This window comes from Corvus moneduloides, chromosome 20 (assembly GCF_009650955.1).
Source record: "Corvus moneduloides isolate bCorMon1 chromosome 20, bCorMon1.pri, whole genome shotgun sequence".
NCBI lineage: Eukaryota > Metazoa > Chordata > Aves > Passeriformes > Corvidae > Corvus > Corvus moneduloides.
In genome coordinates this window covers 6,629,049-6,656,580 of record NC_045495.1, presented here as the reverse complement: position 1 = coordinate 6,656,580, position 27,532 = coordinate 6,629,049, and positions in this window count along the sequence as shown.

Genomic DNA, 27,532 nt, shown 5'->3' with positions numbered 1-27,532 from the left:
AAGAGGATTTCTGACAGCAGCACAAAGATATGCCCGGCCCTGTGCTTCCACCTTCCCGCTAAAGCCAGACTCCACAGCCTCTGTTACAGTTGGTTCTTTGCCCCAGCAAGCTGATCCTCACAGCTGAAAATGCTGCAACCATTTAGCAGGAGGCAGAGAGTTGACAGAATCCCTTCAAAGGATAATTCAGCCTTGTGATTCCAGACAGTACCCTAAAAGATTGGAATGTATGCCCAGTTTGGCTTCACTTAATGCCAGCACCAAGCACACCTCCAGGACGTTATTTCCTCTGATTTCTGCAGCACTAACGTATCAGTGACCATCTTGTAGACCTGAGTTAGAGGATGGAGAAGCTCCCAGGAATGTGCTGCATGGAGCATGTTGGTATCCATGGACAGTCCCAGGTGATCCCAGTGCCTTGTGCTCTTCCTCAGCATGGAGGAGCTGATTCCACAGCCAGGATAGAGGATGACGGTAGGACTGTGTCCAACCCAACCCCTCTCCACACCAGTCTCAGGCATGTATGGATTTGTGCAGGCTGCTTGTGAAGGCCTGGAAAAGGAAACCCTACACAAGAGTGGGAAGTCACATCCAGCTCTGTCACACTGAGGGCTCACACTATAAAACCTTCGTTGCTCCAATCCGTGAAGCAAAATGACAAATGACTCCAGTCAAAAGCTTACAGTTAGGACCTAAATCTTCCACTACCCCTTTTCTGCCTGAATTAATTTTAGGCGTTCTGTGAGATAAATTGAATTTTGCATTCTTGCAACTGCAAAAATAGATTGTTCTAGCTATTTAAATAAATATATGAAGAAAAAAATTGAAAACATGAAAAAGAAAGGAAATATTAGCATAGTCAGAAGTCAGAGTCATGTTAAAGAATCACAGTGGTACTGAGACACCTGTGCTGTATTTCTGCAGGGGCACCAAAGAAGAAAGAAAATTTAAAAAACAAAGAAAAAAACCCCACACCTTTTTGGAGAGAGTCTTTTTGAAGAGAGTTTAAGGTTGAAATAAAAGCAGGTGTCATAACTTCAGTTGCACTGCACCAGCTGACTGACGTCAGTGGGAGCAAGGGCCAAAATTTTTTAAATCTTCTGTTTATACCTCCAGCAGTTGCAGGGCATCCCCTAAGCAGAATGGGGGGCTTGTGCCTGATTTTGCCCAGCATGGTTATGTTCCTCAAGCAGCCTTCCTCCTCCCTCTTCTACAGGGCTCCACACAGCATTTTTCTCTAACTGGCCAAGTTCAGTCCTACACAGAAGACACTAGAAAATCTTAATGCAGGAGGCTGCAGTTGGATATCCCAGGACATGGGCTGGAGGGTCCTCCTGGAAGCTGTCTTGGTCCCTCAGTCACCATTTCCTCCTTTCACATCCCTTCACACTGGGTAATGGATTTACCTTTCACCAACCCTTCAGCGAGAAGTTCTACACTCCTCAAGAAGAAAAAGCCAAAAACTCCAGATACCAAAGCTCCAGAGGCTTAAACTGAAGAGATTGGTACCCACATGTTTGTATAGCTGGGCCCCTGAGACTATAAAGCAGCAATTACCACTTTTTTGAGTCTTCCATCATCTCAGGCACCCGCTAGACCAGATGTCTTGGGTCAGCCCCTCTGACCTGTTTAGTAGAATATTTTCTATTCTGACAGTTGCAGATCAAGCTCAACTGGAATTATTTACCAGACTTGGGGAAGAAACTCTTGAAAAACAAAGATAGTTTAAATTTAAGCATCTGATTTTTTTCTTAGAGAAAAAATATTTTTAAATTGATGTTTCATTTCAAATCAAATAAAATATTTAATTCTACTTAAAGTTTTTACCCATTTTTTTTAATGCAGCCAGCAAGCCAAAAAATTATTATCAATTATTTCCTCAGTGCTGATTAGATTTGGGCACTGAACAGATTTCAGTACAGGCAAAAGCCAAACAAGTGCTGTGTTGCTAACTCTGACCAGCTTGCTCTTAGTTCTGCAATAGCAGATTTTTTTTAAAGCTCCAGTTTCTTGAATCATGTGATTCTATGAAAATCTCAGCTTGCCTTCCCACTGAAAGTAGAGGTCTGATAATTTGAGTTGCAAACATAAGCTCACATGGCGAAGCACTAAATGCCCCAAACAGGCAAAACATGTATTTTTCCATCTTACTGATTTTAAAGTCAATCTCGTAATATGGGGTGGATCTTATTTGTAATTTTTGAACTCTTAGGGTAGCAACTACTGTAAATGACTTTCCAGGAGCTATTTGAGAAAGAAATCTCCGTCCCTGGGCCTTTGACCCTTCTCTGTTCTTGGCCTCCTCCCCTGTGTTTTGGGGAAGGAAACCATCAGGCAGCTCAGCCCAAACCCGTACAAACAGCAAGAGTTAATTTGGTGCAATGTATCTGAGTGTAGTAACTGATTACATTTTTCCCCAAAGGAAACTTCAGTTAATTTGGTTAGTGACTCATATGCCAGGCTGCCAATTACAACACAGATGATTACACACATAAATTCACGTCGGAGTGGCTCAACGATCACAGGGAGGGGAAAAAAAAGAAAAAAGGAAAAGAATAAAAAAGAAGCAGAAAAGAAAAAAAGGCTCCCCTTTACTTTCCTGGGGCTGGGGGTGGGTAAGAGCCCGCTCTGAAAGGTGCTGGGTGCCCACGCAGGCCACTGGAGACTGAGTGCCAAAAGCTGTGAGACGGGGACGTGCCATCCCTGCAATGGCAGTGTCTGTAGCTTTCCATTTGGGATTTTCTCTGCAGAAATGTGTGGCACGCTCTCTAAAAGATTGTTTGCCAGTATCATTAGAGGAATCCATACACAAAGAGAGCAGGAAGGAGGTTAAATGAGCAGTGCTTGGCAGTACATCAGTAAATCATTTAAAGATAACCTGTGCATACCAATACTCCCCCCAAAAAAATCCAATTAAAGTAACTTATTGCAAACCTAGTCCCATTTCTGAAGTGCTTTATATTCCAAAGGAGGAGTGGGAGAAGGAGAGGAAAGAAACAGGACAAAGAGTGAGAGTCTGATGCTATCACATGAGGAAAGCCCAAGCTGGGGATGAGAAAAGAATTCCTACATGCCTCATCAATTGGAATCGATACCAAGGGGGGGTTGGCCAGGCTCCTGAATACATATATTCAGAGAAAATGAGACTTTGCACTTAAAAGAAATAGGAAGTTCTGACATTGGTGGAGAGCGTAGGAGGAAGAAGGTTTTCTTTTATCTTAAAAGAAAGATACTTCACTGGCCTCAGATGCATTTCTAGCTAGACATTCCTCCAGATAAACAGCTGCATACATTTCCTGCAGTCAGGGTCAGTGGGCTGCTATAGGGGAACTCATGCAGTTCCTTGCTGGGGAGGTTGAAATCCTTCACAAACAGTAATTAAGCTTCGTAGCACCAGGGTACTATTATACCAGTTTTACAAGGGAATAAAAAGAATGTGGCAGCAAAGTGATTTGCCCAAGGTCATCCAGCAAGTCGGTGGCAGAACCAAATACTACACACAGATGTCTGGTCTCCCATCCTCACCTCTCACCAGCAGACAAGTCCCCTACCTTGGCCTTTATTAAATAACCATTACAAAATGTATTAATTTTAATTTGAAACTATGTAAATTGACTCTTTCCCTAAAGACAGCAATTGGCTGTTAAATAAATACCGAGTGATTATTGCAATCATATTTGCTGACGAGTGGATCGTCAGTGTAATGTGCTGGGTTCAATAAAAAGGTTATTGCCTGTCAAATAAACATGATGAGCAGAGCCTGGACTGACGTGGGACAAACCCAACAGTCGCTGGCTTTGGTGGGAATTTCAGCTGCTCAGCACCTTTTAGAGTCTGAGTTCAAGTATTTTTTGCAACATATAGAGAGAAAACTGCTGCCAAAGCTGCACTAACTCCATTAGCAAGATGACCTTAGGTCAGATCATGGCACCCTAAACTTGATTGTGAGAGTAGTTAAGTTTCACTGATTTCTGTAAAAACAGCTCAGTGTGCAATGCTGTTCTTAGCAATGGTAAAAGTAGTAGAAATAATTCCTGTAGTATGACAGGATGGGATGATTTTAGGATTAGTGTTAAATTAAATGCAGGAGGATCTTGCTTCTGTTTTTATTATAACTCAGCAGAAGGAGAGAGCTGTAAATACAGCTGAATGGTCAGATTAGGTCTTTCTGAGAGATGGTCTGCACACAGAGGAAGCCGTTTTAAATTGCCAGTTTCTTTAGTGCTTTCCCAAAGTGTGAGTTTGTAAGAATAGTGTTTGCTCTCCATCAGACAATCGAGGATGCAATAAAAAAGCCCCTGCACCCTGCAGAACTGCTTGTCACTGGCAGTCACACACTGAGGCGAGCACCCTGCTGGAACCACAGTCACTGGTTTCCAGGGTGCTTCCTTCTGCCGAAGGTGTGGAAGGACATCCCCGCAGTCCCCCCCATCCCAGCGCCGTGGGGCCGCGAGCGTCGCTGCTGCTGCAGCCGGCACCGTCCGTTCCCTGCGCAGAGCCGAGCGCCGCTGCTGCGGCCACCGCTGCCTGTGTTCAAGGAGCGATTTTTTCCGCACGGGCTCTCACAGCGGCCAGGCGGCCCGGGCAGTTCCCAGGGACGGCACTAGGTGGTGGCAAGCCGCTGGCGAGGAGCAGCGTGGCGAGCGGAGCCGCCACCGAGGCGCTCCGGCACCCGCCGGCTCCGCGCTCCTGCAAAAATGGGCTTGATTTAAACCCCCAATGTCTCCCATTAAGGGCTAATGTCCTCCCGTACGCTGGCATACAGGCGGCCAGGACGAGCTGTACCGCTCGGAGGGAACAATTCTTACCATTCTTATCTGCAGACCTTCCCAGGGTGTTCTTTTCCCGTTAATGTTTCCTTAAAATAGTTACTTTTTTTTTTTTTTCCCCATCCCTCCCTCCCTCTCCCCTCACTTTTAGTCCGTTTAGGGTTTTGCTACTGGAAACGACTGAAGGTTGGGATACGAATTTTAGGAGATGCAGGCTCTGCTTGATTTCAGTTTGGAGAGTATGGAATGTGTCCTCTCTACCAGCGCAGCCGCGCACTCACATCCGCGCTCGCACAGGCCAATTAGAATGTTAATAATAATTAAGTGTCTTACTCCTAAGACGCTCCTACACAGGGGAATGCTAAAGTGCCAGTCAGCTCATTTCATTACATGCAGGCAGACACCTCTCAGACCTCGTGTATTTGCTAAGGGAGCGGAGCGATTCCAGCTCCGGCCAATCTGATTCCAGATGATCTGCTCAACAAACAAATTAGAGCAGCCTACAGAAAGAAATGTGCACCAGAAAAAAAGTCCAGCTGTGGCAGCTGAGCTCTACCTTTCACCTCAAACTGAGCCACAGCAAATAAATACAGGGCGAACCCTATAAATTTCCAGTGTGCAGGGGTTTGAGGGAGTCTTTATCTAGCTGTGGTTCACACGCTTCAAAGCGGCTCCATTTCAGATTTGAGATAATCCCCTAATTAAACACAAACTCAAGCCTTAAGCTGCATGTCATCTGATTTCTACCCCAAAAATCAGAGCTGGACACAGACTGGCTAGATCTGTTCAGCTTGTTCAGCTCTGAGATTACATTTGAGTGGACAGCAAGAGCTGGCCCAGAGGTCGCCTTCCATCTGTGTGAGCCACATGCGTCCCCACCTTCCCCAGCTCCCAGGAACGCTGCAGTCTGGCTCACAGCTGACCACAACGTGCTGCTTATTCACAAACCCAGCCTTTCAGATGCTTGCAAGCAGCTACATCCTTCGGTGGGCAAGAGGACAGGAGGTCAGCAAGATTTGGAAGAGTTCTCGGGCTCAAAGCTTGCTTTTCAGCAAACGTCCAGGAGGGAGCTGAGAAGAAAACCTTGGATACAGTTCTCACAAGCAGAGCCTTTTGAGAGACTCTGAAGAGTTCTGGAGTTTAATTGTCCCTGGTGAAAGGGAATGAATTTAATATGTTTCTGATACCAGAAATGTTATGGTTACTTTTCACCCAAAGCTCTACTTTCAGAAAAAGGAAAAAAAAAAAAAAAAAAGAAAAAGATAACAAAATGTGAGGTGAGATGCAAGATCTCCAGGAGCAGGAAAACAGAAAACCCTGTTTATCCAGAGCACACACCAAATAAAGCAGACACAAAATAAGTTAAAGCAAGACTGAGTCATTCACATTTCCAATAAATTAAAGGAAAAAAATCCTATCATTTTTCACTCTATTTCACATCAGAGAGCAATCACAACAGACTATTCACTTAATGCGATGATGACTTTACCTCTGCCCCCAAGGGGTTTCTCTGCCTCTCTTTCACAGCCCTGAAAATTATCACATTTGCCCCCATTTTACATCTCTCTCCACATCCAGTTTGCCCCATTTCAAATGCTTTGGGTTCTTACATCTGCTGTCAGTCTCTTTTTCCCATCTTTTGATTTTTACCAGCTGCAAGAGAAAAAAAACCACACAAACCCATGTATCTGATTAGATGTGCATGACACATAATGCTACACCTGAATGTGCAGCTAAGTTCACCCAGATTCAGCTTTCCCAAAAGATCAGAAGTCTGAGCAAAATCAAGCCAATCCAGGAACCCAAATGCCGTGAAGAAGGTCGCCCTGGGTCCTGTTTCCAGTTTCTCCACAGATAACCCGAGGGAATGCTGTGGGACCAATTCACCACTGTGGTAGGAATTTTGCATACCCAGCTTCAATTTTATCTTCCGCCCTTGGGAAGTAAAAAGCTAAATGAGAAATCTAAAGTGAGGACTCAGCTTCCCGTTGAACTAGAACTTTTCTAAGCCACCATAGAGATAGAAAGTTTTGTTAAGCCATGTACAGGTACTAATGACTTTTATTGCAGAAGATCAATGAAGAGTCATTGCACTTGGGTTAGAAGAGACCTCGGAGATACCTTGTGCAAGCTCCTGCTCAAAGCAGGACTAACTTACAGTCCCATGTATAACACAAGATCTTGAAGCAGAAGAGAGCAGATGTGAGGATGTGTCCAGATCTTCCCAGAGCGTTTCAGGAATTTTTATCTAAGTCTAGCACTATATAAACAGAGTTTGCTCTAGAGCACAGCAGCTGCTGTGTTATTCAATAAAAAGATTTTCTATATTGCATTGCTGGTGTGCACCGAGCTTCTAAAAGCATTACAGGAGGTAAAATCAGAAGTGTATGGTGGAAACCAAAAGGGAAATGGCTGCATTTGAGTTTAGCACAAAAACCCAGTTATAATTTCTCAGGAGAACTGAGGGAAAATGGAGTAAACTCCTACACTGATCTTACTGCTTGGAGATCATGCCACAGTGAGGCTGAGTGCCGAGAACAACCTGGAGACTCAAAGTGGGTATTCACTCCCACAAGGATGCTGCTGACTGACTTAACTGGAACTATATTTGAGTAGAATGCTTCAGATCTTCTGCCCACTTTGTACAAGATCAAATTCCATCCACTCACTCATAAGCAAGAACTTCTGCCATCTCAAAAAATTAATTGCAAATTTTAGACATAAAATAGTAACACAACATGCAAAAGTAAGTTTGAATATCTCCAGGTGCACTAGCATTACTCTGCACACACAAATTCTCAAACGGTGGAAATAATGAGATGTTCTTGATAATCATTTTCCTCTCAGCTGTACGGTAACAAACAAATCTGTTCTATTGTTATTGAAGGCAACAGTGAAACTGTATGAGTGTATCTGAAAATGTAAGAAGTATTAAAAAAGTCAAATAGTCTGAGCTTCGTAATTCACAGTTGTCTAATAAGACTAAGGTTAGTTTTTGGACTCATCGCCATCTATAAATTACAAGAAAATTAGCTGGGCAATTAGCTGGAAGCAAAATAAGCATCCTCACATTCTGTAAAACACAGCAAATTATTTTATAAATAAGCATTAGATCAAAAAATCATTTGATCTTGAGAGCTGTGTAATCAAAGTTTTCAATCACTTCTCCTTAGCTGCCAAGAGTTTCAGACTCACGGAAGCTCTATCATTTTGTCAACCTCCAGTGCACAGAAATGTTGAGGCATGTCCCCACAAGATGATCATCTGTCTGGCTTGCAGTTATAGCCATGAGATGTTACGTTTTGCATTAGCTGAGAATTGCCCAGTTGCAGTTTTTAAGTTTGTTCAGGATGACAAAGATGAGCATGACAGACTCATGGTGATTAAATGCCTCTTGGATTTATTTCACAACGTGCTAAATGTTTCTTGTGATACAATCTTAAAGTTAGAATGAACTGATCTTGTACCTACTGAAGTTTATGACATGATGAATTCTCTAGAGGGTAAATTACAATGAAACATTGGTAGCAAATTACGTGATTTTAAATGTAGCTCATCCAAAAACACCTCATGACAACAACCATGAATTCTGTCCCATCGTTCAGTGTCTGATGTCAGCAAATATGACCATTTTCACCTGATACAGTCACCTTCACTCAGGGAGGGAAACAGGCTTCACAAAAGAGCTAAAATTGTACAAAAGCTGAACGGGAACACTTTGCTGAGGAACATTTTCTATGTTATATGCTAAAAATTAAGTGAAGTGTGCATGCACTTCGCAAGTATTGAATTTGGACATGGTATATTGCTTTATATTCAGAGTGCTGGTTCTTTCAATTTCTTATAGTTTGTGGAATTAATTATGTCCATTTCTACCTCAAATGCAGAAGGGGGACAAATAATTTCCTTGGATAAACAGACTTGAACAGATTGCAGTAGACCACAAAATATTGATTATGTTAAGTTTGAACTTCAAATTAAGGCACAAATGAAGGTTAATTCCAGTTATTCATGTAAAGAGTCTTATGACTTGCTTTAAAATATATTGAAAAAGTATCAAAACTGGTCATAAGTACTATTTTCAGTAACAAATTGAAGTCTAGAGGACTGAATTGCAAATTCAAGGGTAGTAGATGTGAACATAAGGACGAAAAAAATAGATGATTTGCTAAGGGAAATGACATTTCTTTAAATTGCTCCTTCAAAAGGGCATTCTTCCCTTAATCATGTAGTTATTTCCAAGGTGGGTGATCATCCTGCTTGGGATGCAGAAGATCTGCAGTGGTCAGAGCAGCCCTGGATTCCAGCTAAGCCCAGCCACAAAGCCTCCTTTGGTTGCACTCAGTCATCAGCAAAGTGGAACAGTGGGTCTGACTGCCAGGCTGCAGCTGGAGACAGGCAAGGAGGGTTTAGTTCCACCTTTTTCTGGGCAGATCCAGCTCAGCTGGATGAGGGACTGTAACCAGAGCTTCCCATAGGGACTTAGGACTGCTGGGTAGTCTCTGCCATAACCACACCAAACCAGTGGGCTTTGGCACAGCAGCTGGAAATGGCCAGCTCCAAGGGGTCAGGGACCTGCCCTGTGTTCTGGAGGTATCACTGCATTATTTTTTACTTTCCCCCAGGTAATCAGGATGTTGTTGCTGTAATTAGTATTAAATTTGCGGTATGATTGGTCTGGAGTCCTATATGCACACATCATTTCAGGACGCTGTGCTGAATTCTGAGTTCACAGAGCCACAGAAGCAGGTTGTGTTCACACTTCCTCTGGAACTGTGGAGTAACATTCAAGTCAGGGAAACTGAGTCTCTCTGTGTGGTAAAACCAAGCCAGTGTGAAGACAGTTTGAACAAGCTGGGATTTGGGCCTTTACTGCCTCCTGAAGGTTTAAGCTGACAAGATAGACACCACTAAGGGACTTCAGACTTCTGACAGGCTCCAGTATCCTGAAACAGCATCCTGGGTGAAATTATATCCCAGTGTCACAAGGGACTCTCCAGCTGTGACAATCTCTCACTAAGACGGTGTGGCCTACGAAACTTTCCTGCTTACATCTGTGGTCTTGACCACTTTGAAATAAATCCAGGGGAGTGTCTGTCTTTAGCAGCAAGGTGGACCAAGGCTTTTCCACATACCTCTACAACCCAGTCAAACCCTTCTGGTATTTTAATATAAGGCTTCAGGAAGCTTCATATGGTTGTGTTTCCTTTTTAGCATTAGCACATACCCACACCCAGCACTTCATTTTCCTAAAATACAAATGTGTACATGTATAATAAAAACGTTGACAAGTCCTAGTGAGAATTTAAGAAGTTTTAGACCTGGAAACTTGTGCACCTAAAAAAGGATAAAATGTGCCCCTTGCACTACTGCACTACTGATTCCTGATTCCACAGCCTGCCAGTCAACGTGAGGATGCAGAACAGCAGTGCAAGGGGCACGTCCTACAGAATGTCAGCTGGCATCAGCAAAGGTGCTGTGGATGCTGCAGAGCTCTCCTGTAAGACTGCTGACTGTTTTCATGGCATCACATGAAACACAGAAATAAATAGCTTCTCTTCTATGATCACAGCATGAAAGTTTTGCTTTGCTGTCTATCCCTTCTCATTAAAAGCATAAAACACAACACAAGACAGGGATTAGACACAGAGCAGGCAAACGCAACAGAGCCACAGGGAAGAGCTCAAGGAGTAGAGGGATTGGCACATGTGCCAATAAAGGTAGTCCTGGTGTCAGCTACAAGTCGAGCCCTCAGAAGCCAGAACTGAATTTCACTCAGAGAACAGAGGAACAATAGGCACAGACACTCCAGACCACACAGGCATGTACACCCATTTCCTTCTCCTGAGCTTCAGCGCAGGTGTTAAAAGAAGCCTCTCCCCCAGCAAACTGTCATAAAACTGTTACTTTTTCTTTTCTCAAGTCCTCTTAAAAACAAACAGGCACACACTCTTTTCCTGTGAAGAAAGTTTCGGGTTTTTTCCTATTTAAATTACAAGCACATCAGAAGTCTCTCTCACCACAATGCATCCTGTCTTTTCTCTGTCTGACATTTAGAGTACAAACTCTTTAGGGCAGGCTCCGCCTTTATTTTTTATGTCTCATACAGAGCCAAGACATATTCTCAGTGTTAAACACTAAGTAAAAAAAGCCCATATACATATAGAAGGTTACATGATAGATGCCCAGCTTACCTGTGATACACACATGACATGGTCAGTAAAACAGGTCTGTGCAAGAAAACTCTCCATGTACACACAACAAAACAGATCCTGACTTGTGTGCTGGGGCCTGCACACATGGTATGGTGTACACAGGAGGGCCTTGTACATGTACATGCATCTGATTTTTCCAAGTCCCCATGATCCCTGCAGACTGGGAGGAATAGGGAGAAGCAGGGAGGAAGAGGACTGCAGAGGGAAGCTCTTGTCTCCAGCTCAGCTCCTCACGGTGCTGCCTGTGAGTGGCTGGGGAAGGTGGGAGTGACTCAGCCACAGGCATTGTGCACTGGACTGTAGGGCTGAGGAAGGGTGAGAACCCCTGCCCAGTGTGACCCCTTTCCTGGGCAAGAGCAAAGCAAATACATCTCTCTCAGCAGTTCCAAGTAGCAGCTCCAGTCAGGCGCCATGATGACATCAGCCCTGCTTTCGCAATTCTTTAACCTCTGTCGTTCAGATCAGCAATGAACCAGCAAGGGTGACTAATACACACATCAGCCCTGCAAAGTTATCAACACACCAAACAGGGGGCCAGCCCTCTGGAGTGAACTCTGCTTTCAGGAGTCTGTTTGGTCTGCATTTGGGGGGAGACTGTATGATATCAGACATTAGGTGTCCATAAGAAGCTCCAGGAAAACCTCTGTGTGCCATGGCAGTGTCAGTCCTTTTGCCAGAAGGATGCAGAAGCAGCACATATTTGCTTTTTCTCATTTCTGTGTGTCATTTTGCACTACTCCTCTCCAGCTCTGGCTCCTGCTCTCACTCCTCATATAAGCATGGAAAAAGTAGCTTCTCTTAACAGACATCTACAATAAACATGCCGATACTTGAGATGTAAACTGAGAGGCTGGCATTATAACAGAGCCTCTAAATCAACCTCAGGACCTTGTTAGCATAATTAGTGATAGGACTGGTGGCTTACAAGATCCAGGACAGAAAATGGAAAAATAGTAATAACAATAAAAAAATGCAGTTGTATCCTAGCAATTGCTGGGATGATTGCTGATGGTTCAAAAGCAAGTCATATCTTGCGTGAGACAAATACGTTTTATATGATGTTTAATCTCACAGGAATTCTGCCGGAAATACTCAGAAGCTTGTTAGAGGAAAATATGAGAAGCTACTCATGTGAACAATAAAAGATTCTTGTGTGGAGGAGCTACTGTGACTCCCATGCTGCTAATAGGTTCACATCTTGCAATTACAAGCATACTGAAAAATAATGCTGCATTCACTACTCCTATTTACTAATTTGAAGCTTTGGAGAAGAAGACAGAACTGGATGTCCTTCCAGCTTAAACTCAGGTAAGGTAGAGAAGCACAGGGGAGGGGATTTGTTCAAGATCACCTGGAAGTCAGTGGCAGAGCCAGAAATAATATCTGTCTATAAGGGATCTGAGAAGCACAAATAAGTTTTAATGGCCCCTAATCTGTTCTGACCTGCAGTCTCCACCCTCTGCCCGTGGCCAGGAGTCTCACTGAAGCTCAGCCCTGAGTCTCCAGTCACCAAATGAGCAAAGCTGAGTGCCTCTCCCCAGCTCATACACAGAGGTGCCTGTGCCTGTCTGGGGACCTTGTTGATATTGACCTGCTAATTTCCCATCTTGACCTCAGGCCAAGCTCATCACTGCGGACCTGGCAGGTGATAACTGGGCTGTGTCTGACCATTATTAACCTTATTAGGCCTGATCCTGACCTGTGGATTCACTTCCTGGCTTGAGGTTGGACCTGCCTCATCACCACAAAATTGTGTGATGCTCTGGACTCCAGGCTGAAGTCGTCTGCCACTCCCAGGCCAGCCCTGCTTGCCTCCCTTGAGGGCTGTGGGGTGGGCCCTGGCTGATGAGGACCCTGACCGTGCAGCCACATTGTCCCTGTCAGTTCCATGTATCTTTGGGAGCAGACACTGCCTGCTGCACCCTGACATTACCCTAACACACCAGCCTGCCTTCCTTGTTTCCATAGCACCAAGGGCAGGAAGAGAAATGCCACACATGTGCTGATCTGATCGAGGAACAGGCAGGGAGAAATAAGGTACAAACTCAGACTGGAACTCTTCTTTGTTCTGTGTTTTAAGCATGTCCTTCCTCCCACTTCACATTGGAGATGGCAGCATTGCCTGCCCCAACGCAAGGCAGCAGCAAAAGACATTGAAGGTGTTGTAGAAGGAGGTTCATGTTCTGCATCAGTGTCCCTTGAGAACAACAAATCTTGGCTGACAAGAGTAGAAGCAAGAGGAATCAGGCTTTAGCAAGAGGAAGTGATCACAGCAGAGGGCTTGAGAGCACGGGAAGGAAAGGCAGAGACCTGGGAAGGGGAAGCACTGTTAGATTTACCCAGTAGGGCATCTGGAGGAGGCAGATGCTGCTCCTGAGGACAGATTTGTGTTGGGCTCAGCACAGCTCTAGGGTAGCTCTGGTATTTGGGGCTCAGAAAGGCAAAGGGGTTCAGCACCCACTGGATGGAAGATGTGAGATGCAAAGAGCTCATGGCAAAAAGGGCCAGGTTGTCCTTTGCCTAATGTTAGATACGTTCCTGCTCCTAACTGCAGCTGGGATCTGGCATCAGATCTTAGCTTTCTTGGGAAGTCTTCAGTTTGGAATGCAGCATTCCAGCAGGGTTTATCTTGCACTGGATGTCTGGAGCCCTGGCTCCATGTGTGGAGAAAGAACAGCTCATCCAATAGTTTGGTCTCTAACTACGATCTCTCCTAAATTAGGCTTTTCACACAGAACAGCAGGAAATTCACATACAGCTCATGCTGAGGTTAAAAGGCAGCAATTGTCTAAATCTTCATTTACAGGCAATTATTGGACTTTTAATTTGGAAGCTAAAGGAGGTGACTCAACAGAAAAGGGTTCAGGCTGAATCAGCAAGATCTTTCCTTGGGAGTTAGGTATACAGCAAGAAAGCAAAATAACTTAGAGGCAAGCAGGAAAAAATTTGTGTTGTGGAGGTTCAGGGTATGGAATGCAGCTTTTCCCACAGACAGTTTCTCTGCTTTTCCCTCTTCCATAACCAAGACACTCATGTGTAGCCCATGGAGTGAATTAAGAGAAGAAAAAAGTTAATACCTCCATAGCGCCCAATAATTTAGGTATCTACAAACCTCCTTAGACACTGTTCACCTATCTCCACACAATGGCTCTTCCATGAGAACTGGGCCTTGCTAGAAGTTTATTGTAATTTGGAATTAGAAACCTCTGTTAGCCCCACAACTCACAGTGCTGAGTAAAGACCAAGATCCAGGCTTTTAGAGGAATGGATGTAGTGAAGGGAAACTGGATTACACTTCTCTGGGGTCCTGCAAGTGGCTAATTAGCCCAGAGAAGCACTGAAATTCCCTTAGTCTCTCTCTGCTGGAGGCAAGACAAGGGAGTCTGCCTTATTCTTACATGAAGTAGTATCTGAAGAAAGATCAAAGGATGAGACCAAGATTTCATGGCTAGTGAATCAGGCAAGTCTGCGGAGGGTTTCGATATGATCTTTACAATAAAGAGAAAACTTCTCTGCTCAGTGACATGTTAGTTATTGAATATTCATTTTCTAGATTTCACTGTTATGAGAGTTAAATTCCTTAGGTCAATCGATGGCCCTATAATTTCATACTCTTCACATGGGAAAAAAATTGATGCAGTTGTTTTCAAATGCAGTGAGGGCTCAGGTATATTACTGCAATGTAAAATCTGAGACTCCTTCCCTTTCAAAGGGATTTGGGACACTCATTGGGATACTTTGGAAAAGGCTATCTTAAGCAACTGTGTCCTTACAGAGTTACCACTGAAGACAGTGAGCAAGTCTGCCTCGTAAGTCAATGCTTTTAGGGACCAGCTAGCAGAGATGGATGTGGTGGATTCCTGCCCCTTTGCCCTTTCTCCAGAGCACTTTAAAGCCCTCTGTAATCATAAACATAGGAAGGATTTGCTTTCCTTCTGTCCATCCCCACCCTGCTATGGGAAAGAAAAGAATTATTATGACAATTGGGCAATTGTAAACCAGAGTAATTAAGAGATTTGCCAAAGGCGAGGTAGCCAAACTGGGGAACTGAACCCAAGCGTCCTCATTCCTGCTCCTCCTCGTAGCCGATACACACAGACCCTGAAAGGTCGGAATATTTCTTCCCTGGGGAAGATTTCATTTCCTCCTTTGAACGCTGAGGGAGGGGCCCCTCTAAATCACAGGTTAGGCAGGCACTCAACTGAGTTAACACGATGTACTTCCCTGCACTGTGTCTTGAAGGTGTAGTTAGGTGTTATTACATGCACTGCTGCAGCTCCTAGAGGTCTCTGCCAAAAGCAAGCCCCATTGTGTTGGCCACCGTTCACACACAGTATGAGAGAGTCCCTGCTCCCAAAGAACTTTAATATTCTTTGATATTTCTGGGAAACGTTTCATGAGAGAATTTCAACATAGAGTACAGGGCCTGTTTCTTCCTTTTAACTTAGATTAGACCAGGATAACTCCACTCGCTTCAACACACACCTGTCAGAGAGGAGACTCCAGATCCATCATGTTGAAGTCTCTCTTTTCAAAAACACTGGAGCATGTATAGCAAATAATCAGGAAATTAGTGGACAGTTGGCATTAATTTTCTCCAATGTCACCAATTTGGTTCCTCTTGTGGAAACACAGCAAGGCACAGCAACTGCTATTTCAGTGCAGAGAGCCATCCCTGAGCCCCAGATGGTGACCATATGATCTTGCCCTCTTATGGACCATAGACATGTTTCCTTAGAATTTTACTTCTGCTTGCAAAGAGTGCTCACCTAAATCTGCCTACCCCCCACAACACCTGGGTGCAACACAGGTCCCTTCAGGAATCCAGTAAAGACCCAGACAGAGGGTAAACAATTTGTGGAAAAAGCACAACCTGACTCAATTAGAATTTCCTCCATGAATGGCTCCCTATGTCAGAACTTAAGGCCCCAATTCATAGAGAAATCTGGGACCCATTTCCTCAGGAATTGCTAGTTATTTATGCAGAGAAAGTACTGTGTTCTGATTTTTGTTTTCTGGATAGTCGGGGGTGGGCTTTATGCTCATGTGAATAGACTGGATTTATGCTGGGCTGGTAGCAGTGACATGTGAGGAGATCTGTACTTCTAAAACTTGTATCCTCCAGCAGCTCATCCCTCCTCCTTGGCAGAAGGTGCCCAGGTATCAGGAAATGCTGATCTGCTGCTGTAGATGAACACACTCCTCCACCCAGCCTGACTTTGTCAAGAGCCCAAAAACTACATCTGGCTGTCACAAAGTGGAGTAATTTTCTGTCATCTCTTTGCTAAGGAGCCCATGGACTCCCAAGGCCCAACATACAGCTCTAATCGTGATCTGGGGAGTACTGGAGTATAGTGGATAATGGGTAATACACAAGAACCATCTGTGGGCCAGAGGCCCATACATGCCAGAAAACACACCTCTCTTAGAGCTCTCTCAGCATAAGTGACAGATATCCTTCCTCAGGAAAGATACTCTTACTGTGTCCTTTACTCTGGCAAGTGGGACTTGTCTGTAGAGTAAGGTGTTGTAAGAGAAGAATGAGTCTGATGCTGTCTGACCCTCAAGCAATAGTTACAATGATCTCCCAAAACCTCCAGAGTGTATAATACACCCTTTTCAAAGGCCCAGCCTTAGCCACACACTCCTGTGCAAACAAAATTGGATCTAATTCCAACTCCTATGGCCTTTCCTAGAGTTAAACAAAGCTTTGTAGAGCTGAATAACAAACCACAGAGGGAGAGAGAAACTGCATGGAGAAAAAAAAAGCAAAACATTTGTCCCTGACATTTGAAAAATTCTTATCTGCCTAAATCCCCTGATTTCAGCAGAACTGTATAACTTTATACCAGCTTCCAAGCTCATGTCTTTTTTTTTAAATCTCTCTTCTAACGAGGTCTGAAAGCAGCAGAGGTGTTCAGGCAGACGTGTGTAGGCTGTCTCAGACAGCAGGGGCTTCAGGCAAGAAGAATTTCAGGCCAACAGCGGCAAGAAAGAGAAAAGGTTGGTGGTGGAGGAACAGAAGATGAAGAGGGAAGCAGTGAGAGGCAATTCTTGTGGTTTGGAAGTTCCTGTGGCTCTATGTACAGTCAGCATTTCTGTCTGCAAACAGAAACATTTCTATTTGCTTTGCAAGCCAGATTTCTCAACCTTTGGCCTTCTGACCTTCAGTGTATCTGGCACCGATCAGGTGTGAGATTGCAGCTCCCTGCTCGCAGGGCAGAGCTTTTCTCTTGGTCCAGCAGCCAGACAAGATGGGGCTCCTCAGAACAAGACTGACAGTCACTGTGATAACAGCGCTGCAAGGAGAAAGCCTCAAAAATACTCTCTTCAAATGAAGGTTTACCTCAGCTTAAGTTCTGCCATGTTGTCCAATTCCAGTAAAACCAGGCTTCAGGAATGAGAATCTAGGCATGAGCTGCACATTTGCTGAGAATCAGACCCAGGTTCCACCTGGTCAAAGGTACACAGTGCTATCTCTGTTTGGCTCTGCCAGAGGAAGAGGAAAGCAATGTCTATATTTGACCATTCTGGTCATTCAATTTGTACTTATCAAATAAAAATAAAATAAAATAAGGGTTTTTTGAAGGCAGTACAGTTTCTTTATACCACATGCCCATGTTTATTGCCATATAAAATTCCCTGTTTGACTACACCCCACCCAGGCTCTTGTACACACCTGCATAAGTCTATAATTTTATCCCATGAATCATTCTGTACCATCAGATCACACCCAAGTTACCAGAACTTTAAGGAAGTGGCGAGTTCATTATGCTGGTTTTCATCTTTCAATTTTAAAATAGAAGATTTTTTTATTGGTGCCCTAAATCCACAAGTATTTCTAAAAAAATAAATTACGGGCAGAAAGACCATGTAAAAAGAATTGGTTAAATGCACCCAACAAAAGGGAGGGCAACAGAAGGGAGAACTGATCTTAAATGAACTTTAAGATGCTGTTTGGACCCATCCTGCAGAGGCTGTGTCTACATCATGGGGTACTGCAAAGCTGAAGCATTCTAAATCATGAGTCAGGCTCACCAAAAATCATGAGCTTGAGGAAAAATTGTAACCTCCAATTTAAATTAAAGGGGTTTGGGTTATTCTCCTCTGGGTTTTGCAACCTTGGGAGGGTATTGAGGCCATGGTTTTAAGCACTTTAGCAGCCTTTGAGGACTTTTTTTTCCCAGGAAAGTGGAGATTTGCAGCTAAATTACTTGTGTCAATAGCTAGGTGTTTAAGCAAACAGCATAAGGGGTTGCAATCCAAAAGAAATCCAAATGCCATGGTGTTCAAGAGCAAGGCTGCAGCGATTCAGGCTGGTTGGAGAATGTTCTTTGTTAGAAACACAAAGTGAAGCACACTCAGCAGAGATCTGCAGGGAAAGATTTGCAAGTTGCAATTTTTCACTTTTGTTCAAAATGTAGAACATACTTCTATCTTAGCAGACATTTCTCACTTTTAACTTCTCAGAGTTATCTTAGGGTTACCAAATACTGCTCGGATTGACTGGCTTTGTAGTTCCTAGGATTAGGCTCAACGTGCTTCTTGACTTGCAGCCATTTGGCGGCCACTTCGTTGTTACCCAAATGTAACATGCAGCAATGACAAGAACTTCTTGCCATTCAATTATAAAATGACAGGCAGCCAAATAAGAAAATGGGATTACCTCTGGGCAGCTTAAATTTATGTAATATTGCCATTGGGCTGTTTTCTAGCCAGGACACTTAATTGCTAAGAAATGTGTTTACAGCTTAGTATGTGCATTATCCATTTGGGACCAAGACAGGAGTGACAGAATGGTAACAAAGATTGGCCAACAGTCTGGAAGAAGCTGCCACCAGTGGGCAGCTCCACCATGGTGCAAAGACTGAGCATCCATAATAAGAGCTTGTCTCTGACTCAGTCAGGAATAAAAGAAAAAGCAAGGCAGTGGTTGAAGTCTCTTACCTGCCCTGGAAGGGTCTAGGTTTGCAAAGATGGTTGGGTGCCTTAGAGCCCAGATCTAGTTTTCCTCATCCACATTCATCATGCTTTGTTGCTTGCTAATGGAACAACAAAGAAGAAATGGTCTAAATCTAATCATGCTGCAGTTGAGTCTGCCTGGAAACCTGCAGCAACACTGAGTATCAGATCCCTCAGTGGGTCTCCCATACACACTCTCCCTCTGGTTAATGGCCTCTCTGCTCAGCACGCCGTTACAACAAGCTCTTTAATTCCCAGCTCTGCACAGTCCCACTGACATTTCCATTTGTTGCCCCCTCACCGCAGTGTTTGGCGCTATCAAAGTGCCACCCATCACTCCAAGAGTTGCACTTAACCAACCTCTCCCTGTGCTCCCAGATCCTCTGTGATTGGCAGGAGGCTCTGGGTAGCAGACAAGGTGAATCCGGTAAACACAGCAAGAGATAAGGCAATAGCAAAGGGAATGATAACCACAAAAGTAGCTCACAGGGTTCAAGGGAGGGAGGACATGTACTGTTTATTTGTGTGCTCTTGGATCAGCTGCAATTCCATATGTAAGCACACTCGTTCAGCCTCAGCTTTAGGACCTGGAAAGTCCCTTAGCACTGAGCATTATTTAACAAGGAATATATGCTTTCTTATCTTTTATCTATATAGGAAACAAAACAAAAACAAAACAACCGAGACATTTGAACAATGCCTACAGCTCTGACTTAGGCCATGTCTCTGCCCTTGTTTGCACTGATGTAAATCAGAGATCGCTGCGAGAGATTTAAAATTGGCCTTTAAATTTCTTATCACATCACTCCTCTACTCTGCCAGTGATCTGTTCTGTGTGTTTCTAACAACAGTGCCCATGCTTTTGCCAAGCCACAGTTACACATGGAATGCTTTCTCTCTCTCCAGGTACACACAGTGCCTGTCCCCTCTTATACTTTCATATAAAACACGCACCTTTCATCCTGATCCCGAGAAGTGCACTACCAATTATACCAAACCCTGGGTTTTTTAACTCATTTCCCCAGCATTTGCTCAGCTGGCTTGCCCATCCCATTTGTTTATGATGAATTTTTTATGACATAAACAATTACTTATTCCCAGGTGCATTTAACCAGAAGAGCAGGAACAGAGAGAAGTAACAGACTTAGGACTGCCTGGGCTTGCATGGTGGCAGCACAAATACATTTCCAGCTTCAAAAGGAACTGATAGAGCTTCTTCTGCATTTTGGGGGGCTCATGACTAGAACTGGCTGGTAAAAGGTGATTTTGAATGCACAGGGAATCTCTTATTTTGGTTTGGTTTAGTTTAAGAGAGCGCAGCAGCATTTTCACCTGAGAAATCCAAGGCCATGCCCGGCACAGTTGTGAACCTGGTAGTGAAGCAGTCCATACACAGATATGAATGTGCACAGAGCTGCACGCTCACACACCCCCTTGCACGCCCTTACACACTCACACACACCCTTGCACGCGCACACTAAGTGCATATGTGCCATGCCACAAGGACATGGCGTGAGAGGCAAGACTTGATCTGCATTTCTGACTCTCTGCCTTGACCCCTAACGCTCTCAGCAACCCCACGGCTCCTTCAGCAGCTCAACAGCTCCCTAACTTCTGTAGTATTTGGGGCATGGATTAAATTCCATGGTTTGAATAATGACATTGATTTTTTAATTTCTTCAGGAAAGTGATTTATTCTGTCCTTAAAATCCCTGTAACTGATGTCGTATTATCCAGCACTGCCAAGTTTTGTCAAGGGCTTGAGAGAAAGGGTGAATAAAGACACAGACACAGTTTTCCTCTTATGTCTGCAGACTACTCCTACCTCTGAGCTGCCAGGTAATATCATATAAGTCATATTAGCTCTTGTTCCCTTTCTATCTGTGGTTGACATAATTAATGGAGAAAAATTGATGTAGCTGATGGTGACACAAGGCTGAATCTGCATCAGTCTGAAAACCAGGCAGCAATAGCACCGAGTAACGTGACAAACTACCCAACCCTACATATACTGTGCATTTCTCCATAAAATCCAGGCAATGTGGCCTGCATGGTTTTCAGCTTGGATGCTTCAGCAATAAAAAGATTTTTGATAAAGAAAGTTTAAGAAACAGGACGTGAAAGTCTGTTTCAAACAGAAATGATCCCCAAGGTACATTAACATCTGACAGTCACCACTCAATTAGCAAGTGGGAGACAGCTGTCTGTCTGTCACTCTTTCTCTTCCTTGAACACAAACACATTCAAAGTCAATCCAGACCTTTTTGTTTCATCAGCAGGTTTAGCCAGTTACCTGCCGGATGTGGAACAAGTTTAGGTACCAATTCCTGTAACTCAGTAATGGGTCCAGTGTTATTCTCCCTCTCTCTACTTACAATGTCTGACAAGCTAATTGCCGAAGGAAAGAGAAACCTTCTCCCAGACACTGCAGCTCTGGGACTCAGGTCTATTTAGATTTGCCATTTGTCTGTCCCCGTTTCTAAGCACAGTTCAGGGAACTCTCCGTGAAGAATAAGGCCCTTTCTCCTGGACCCTTTGAGAGATTTCCTATTAGTCACCAGGATAATTAAAGGTTCCAGTTGCATTGCATTAGCACCTTTCATGTCATTAGAGTCCAGCTGCAGTGCGAGAATCACATATTTGCTGAGACTCCTGTGCCAGCCAGCGAGCCGGGAGCAGAGCTTTACATTTCATCACTTTGTAAAAGAAATACAATTAAGCAGTGTTCCCTGATCATATTGCAGCTTGCAAGAGGGGCTCTAAGCACCAATCACTGGAATGTCTGGCCATGAGTTGTATTGAAATGGTGCCTTGACAAGGGTTTATGAACACATTGTAATAAATCCATGGCCACCTAAGACGTCTTAATTGTCAGTGTACTGCACACGAAGCTGCTCAGAACCCCTCGGTGGAAATGCCCGTTGTGCATGTGTGTGTTGGCACGGCACATGGCATCTCCACTTGACTTATAGGAAAATCTTCACCCTTTATTAGTATTGCAGGTGTTATGCCACAGGGTTGGGGAGTTCTGAATTCACCCTGCAAAGGCTACTGGTGCAGAGATTTAGTTCATTATAACATTGTTAATTGACAGACTTGTATGCCTGTCTAGTCAATAACAGCCTGCTAAAAATATGCATTAAGCAGAGAGAATGAATCAGCTGCTAATAGCAGTCTGCCTGATTGTCAGCTTCTATCTATCTTCAGGATTTGTCGGAACCTTGTCACTATTGTGCTCCAGCAGCTCCAAGCCTGTAACATATTTATCCTCCAAACACCCCTCTGGGGCAGGGCGGTTGTTGCTCTCACCAGTTTACAGATGGGAAACTGTGATATTGAGAGGGAGAGTGATTTGCCCAAGGTCACAGAAGAAATCTGTAGCAAAATAGGGAATAGTTCATCAGTCTGGCAACCCCAGGGGGATTAACCTACCCCCTGCCAAGACATCCTTCTTGTCTCCTTCCTCTTTCAAATCAGCAGAGTTACAGCGATTTATACCAGTAGAAATTCTTTGAAATTCCTTGAGAATGCAGAGTCTTCTGTTTCTGAGTGGATGAAGTATTAACCGTATGATCCCCTTCCACAATTCCAAAATGCTGACATCCCAAAGCCAGACTTTAAAACATTAAATATACAAAACTTCTTTAAAACCAGTGCCTCCTTTAAACCAAGTTCTACCTCTTCTCTTTGGGTGCATTTCTTGTAGCTGTTAACACGCGTAGCACCAGGTATAGGGAAACAATGACCACCCTACATTGCTGTGGGGAGATCTACAATGAGCAGCAGTGTCAGAGAGAGATGTGAATCTGTGAACTGGCCTTGAGCCTTGGCAAGTACATGAGGCCTTTAGTTCATGTATCAAATGTTTGCTTGTAATTCTGTAAGCTGACATAGGATTTTAAGGAACATTAACTCATGCGTTACTGTGATGCTGTGATTGATTATACTGTTGCTATTATTAATGCTCCTTATGTGCTATGCAATGAACAAATTTAAGCTAGACATGATCCTTCTCATGAAGTTTGCCTTCCAAATAACATATGATAAAGGAAAAAAGATAAGGGAAGACTGGGGCAGTTGATCTCAAGAACATGGGCATAAGGTGACTAATAAGGGGCTGGAAACATGCCCAGTCTGTGGGCACAGAAGCTGAGCAGTGCCAGTCACACTGGAGGGGAAGGAAGGTGTAATCAGGTGAGAGGAGCAGAGCCAAATGCAGCATGGGTCCGTGTGTCTCATGACACTGGCTACACCCAGGATGAGCCATGCTCGTGGAGCCCCTTGAACAGCCCTCTGCCACTGCCTGAAGTGGTACCACAGCTCTGGTCCTGAGCTTAGAAACCAAACAGAGCTGAGTTGTGGATGCTCCATCAATGAAAGTGTTCAAGGGCAGGTTGGACAGGCTTTGAGCAACCTGATCTAGTGCAAGATGTCCCTGCCTGTGGCAAAAGGGTTGGACTGGATGATTTTTAATGGTCCCTGCCAATCCAAACCATCCTACAATTCTGTGAATTTTTTGTATATGGCAAGTCTAGAAGTAAGATGGTAAAACCAGCAAGATCTAGTCAAAGGAAAGAAAACTGTTACATTGGCTTATTTTTGCCTTATTTTGCTTACACTTTTTCAACAAGGACCACACACATACTCTACAATGTCAGGGTTGCCTCCTATATCTTCCGGCATGCATCTTCAAATCCCCAGTGTTTCAGGACCACAATTCTACACAGAGAGTCACTGTCAGAAGAACAGGACTGTGGTTTCTCTTGGGCTGGGTAGAGACCCAAACCACCAGTTTTAGTTCCTCTGCCTGCCTTTCCTCCTTTTGATTCTCCTTTCTCTCCACAGTTTTGTCGGGGTTGCTTTGGGAAGTCGAACCCCTCACTCCACTCTTGTGTGTCTTGCAGGCAGCCATGGCTGTAGCAGGTGACAATTCTGCAACATCTCCTTCCTGCCCTTGAGGTCTGTCAGCCTCTCCATCGAGATGAGACGCTCCAGCTGATGGTGCAGCTGCTGTAGCTGCCAGCCAGCCAAGGCTGCTGGATGGCAGCACTCAGAGGGAAGGAGAAGTACCCAGAAAGGCCTGACCAGCAGTGCAATACACACAAACCTGCTTCTTCCTGGAAAAAGCAAGAGGTTTCAGTCTTTTTGAGAACCCCAAAGAATTTTTCTCCACCTTCCTACAGGTGGAGAGATTGGACAGACACTGGACTGAACCAACCTCAAGCCCTCCCAGCCCACCAACAGAGGGATCTCTGTTCAAAAGACTTGTGTACAATTAAGTAAAGCAAACTTCAAAGCTGTCTAGCCCACTGACCCAATATGGAAAAACCTTATTTAAGGCAGGCACAGATGGGTACGGTGTCAGCTTTTACCGGGACAGACTTTGCTGAAGGAAGAACTGGGCTCTGAAAGCTGTAGGTTCCTGTGCTATGAAAGAAGAAGTAAGATCAGGGCTTCAAAGACAGTGTTATTTGAAAGTCTGAAATGTCCATTTTCAATCCACTAAGGTCTGGCATTGATAATTTCTAGTTCTCCTAAAAGACTAAAATATCAAAGGGGAGCAGTGAAGGGTCTTTGTGCAATGAGTGTCATCAAGGGAAGATTGTCCCAGACAGCTGACAGTGAGTGAGCCTGATGAGTGGCTTCACCTATTTGCAACTCTGCATCAGCACTTACCAAATGGAGAAACCAGCTCAGGTCAGGGGTGATATGAGTGTAGGCCTGTACTTGGAACTAGAGCGATCCTAAAGAGGAAGGTGCCTGGGAAATTGCAGACAGCATTATAATGGCAAACACCAAAGTGAGTATATTCACACTGTAAGGAGCTGGTAAACCTTCTCCCAAATGAGAACTGAGTTCACTTCTGCTTTTCCTCTTGTCTGCCCTCCTGGCAATATTAATTATTAAGGAGGTGAAGTCAATTCAGAAGTAAACCCTATAACAGTCCCAATATTACCACCTGAACTTCCTTGGCACCATGCAAGTACGTGGATTGTGGCAGACACAGAGCCACTAAAGCCAAGGAGAGGCTCCAGAATGTCAGCTCCAGGAATGCTCATAGATATTAATGAACTCACAGCTTTTCCGTGAGATGGGTCAGTATTGTTGACCCCATTTACAAACAAGGATATTGAGTAAGACAGAGGGGAAGTGACTCACTGAAAACCACCCTGTATTAGAGACAGGAATAGGACTCAGATCTTATGACTCCCATTCCTGAGTCTCAACCACTATTAGATCGAAGCTGTAGAGCTCCACATTTGCTGAGGGCTGGAAGAGGGAAGAAACAAGAGGTGGGAAGGGTGCAGAGCTTCTTTGAATCAAAACTAAATGCAAGTTTCCTGGAATGAAGCCACCGCTAATTTCAATAAATTTACTTAGATCTTGAGCTTTGGGATGGCATGAGCAGCTGTGAGTCATCTTGGCCAGTCAAAGGAATAATTAATTGTTGTGGGTAAATCTCAAAAGGTTTAGGGGTCAGGTAAGGTAAGCAGCAAAGCTTATCCTTGACTGCTCTTTTCTGCTCTGCAAACTGGAGACACTCACTCGAACACTTACCCTGTGGATTCCTTATGCCAGATCTGTCCATCTGTTGCACACACTTTCTGCCTCATCTTCTATTTTGATTATAAACTATTCAGTGCTGGGATTGTCTCTATTTTAGAAGGTTTTATAGTACCTGCCATCGCACAGCTTTGATCCATGTAAGGATAAAGAAGTACCAGAGGTACAGCCATTGCCCAAATAGTAATAGAAGCTGAACAGTTTGGCTCCTGAGATTTTTTATGCTTCCTGATTATAGCAGGAGTGGTTTCCTTGCGGTGCTTTGATAGTTTTGCTCCCAGCACAGCTCGCAACCAGGAAGTACAAGAATGCAGAGCAATGATAGCCAGGATTTGCAGAGCAGCTCAGCATGCATGATCAGAAGCAGGTTTGCAAAAGGGCTCAGCTCCCATTTAGGCACCAAAATCACTACCTAGATTTAAAGGAGTGCCAAGCTGGTGGGCTACAGAGCTCTTTAGAAGATCCAGCCCTCATGGCAGCTTCTGAGTGTTTGAGTATTTGCCTCAGTGTTTCAGGCTGAAAAGGAACCGGAGCTGTGTGAAAAGTGTCGCCCTCACTCAGTGTTGGGTATTTTTTCAGTTTCTAGCACCTCTTAGGTACTGTAAGATGAGACATGCAAAAAAGTCTTGTGTTGTCCATCAGCTCTTGATTCCAAACCAAAATGTAAAGCTCAGAGTAAAAGGATGCCTTTTATCCCTACCCTCCTGCCCTGAAAACTCAGCTCCTCCTTAGGCAGAGCCTGAGGTTGGTGATTGCCCTTCAGTTCCTGAGGGTCACAGCCAGGCCAAAGGAAATCTCATGGAAAAGGGAGCACTAAGTGTGTCTGTTCCTTCGCAGTGTCCCTAATCCATAAAGCATTCCTGAGTGAGGGAGGCAAGCAGTGTCCCATGTGATGGATTGTCCCTCAGGGTCAGTGCTCTAGAACGGGACAGGATGCTTCCCATCTGGACCTCTTGCCGTGCCTGCTCCTTTTCTGCTCCAGTGCAAATAGTGCCAAGCTATTGATAGTTTTTAAAGAGTTTGATTTTTTCGAGGGGTGGAATTGAGGCACTGCAGGGCTCGGCTGTAACATTCCTGTGGAAGCCCTGAGAACCTCACTGAGAGCCCATAGGCATGGAGGAATTTAAAAGCCCTCAAGCCATGTCTGAACTGAGAACTTCAGAGCACAGACTTACAGGTTCAGTTTCATTTTGAAACGTCTGTAATGAAACATTTTGATATTTAAAAATTATTATAATTTACTTTTCCTTCCATGGGAAATTTCAAATATGTCACTTTTTTTTTTTTTCCCCGTGAAATAGAACTCTACATCCCCCACATAAATTTTCCAGGAATTTTCCCAAATTTCCAGATTCTAGGATTACCTATAAAGCAGACATGCTGGCTTTCAACCCTCTTTAGTGCCCTTACTCCACAGTCTTTTTTTCCAATTATGATTACATTTTAAAGAAAGAGTTTATCATCCCTTGCCAAAAAAAATGAGCTTCTTTTAGGTTCCAAGTCTGGAGAAAGGTTCCCTTTTGTTCCTACTAAAGAGATATGTTGCCTGGTGCTGACTGGGAGCAGAGACACTCCTGCATTCCCAGCCCTGACACTAACTGCCCCTGTGGCCCCAGGCTAATCGCTTAAATGCTCTGGCTCAGTCTCCCCATTGGTAAAACAGAGATAATGATACTTACCATCTTCTTCACAGGGGTGTTGCAGAGGAATAATTAGTTTGTGTCTGTAAAGCACTTTGAAGATAAAAAGCACAATACAATTGATAATAATTATTGCTATGCAGACTGGTTCTCCCCTCCCCAACAACTTATTGGTGCAGAAAGGAAAGGAAAGGAAAGCCCTGAACTGAACTGTCTCCCACTAGAGCCCCAGTTTCAGCAGAAGTGTTTCTAAGCCAAAACCATAAGCCAGCCACCCCAAAATTTTTAAGATTTAAATCCAGTTTAGTGACCCTAGTTCTAACTTGCCAGAGTTAGATGTATCACTGCATGGAAGGGAGATTTGTTTTCACTGTCTCTTTTT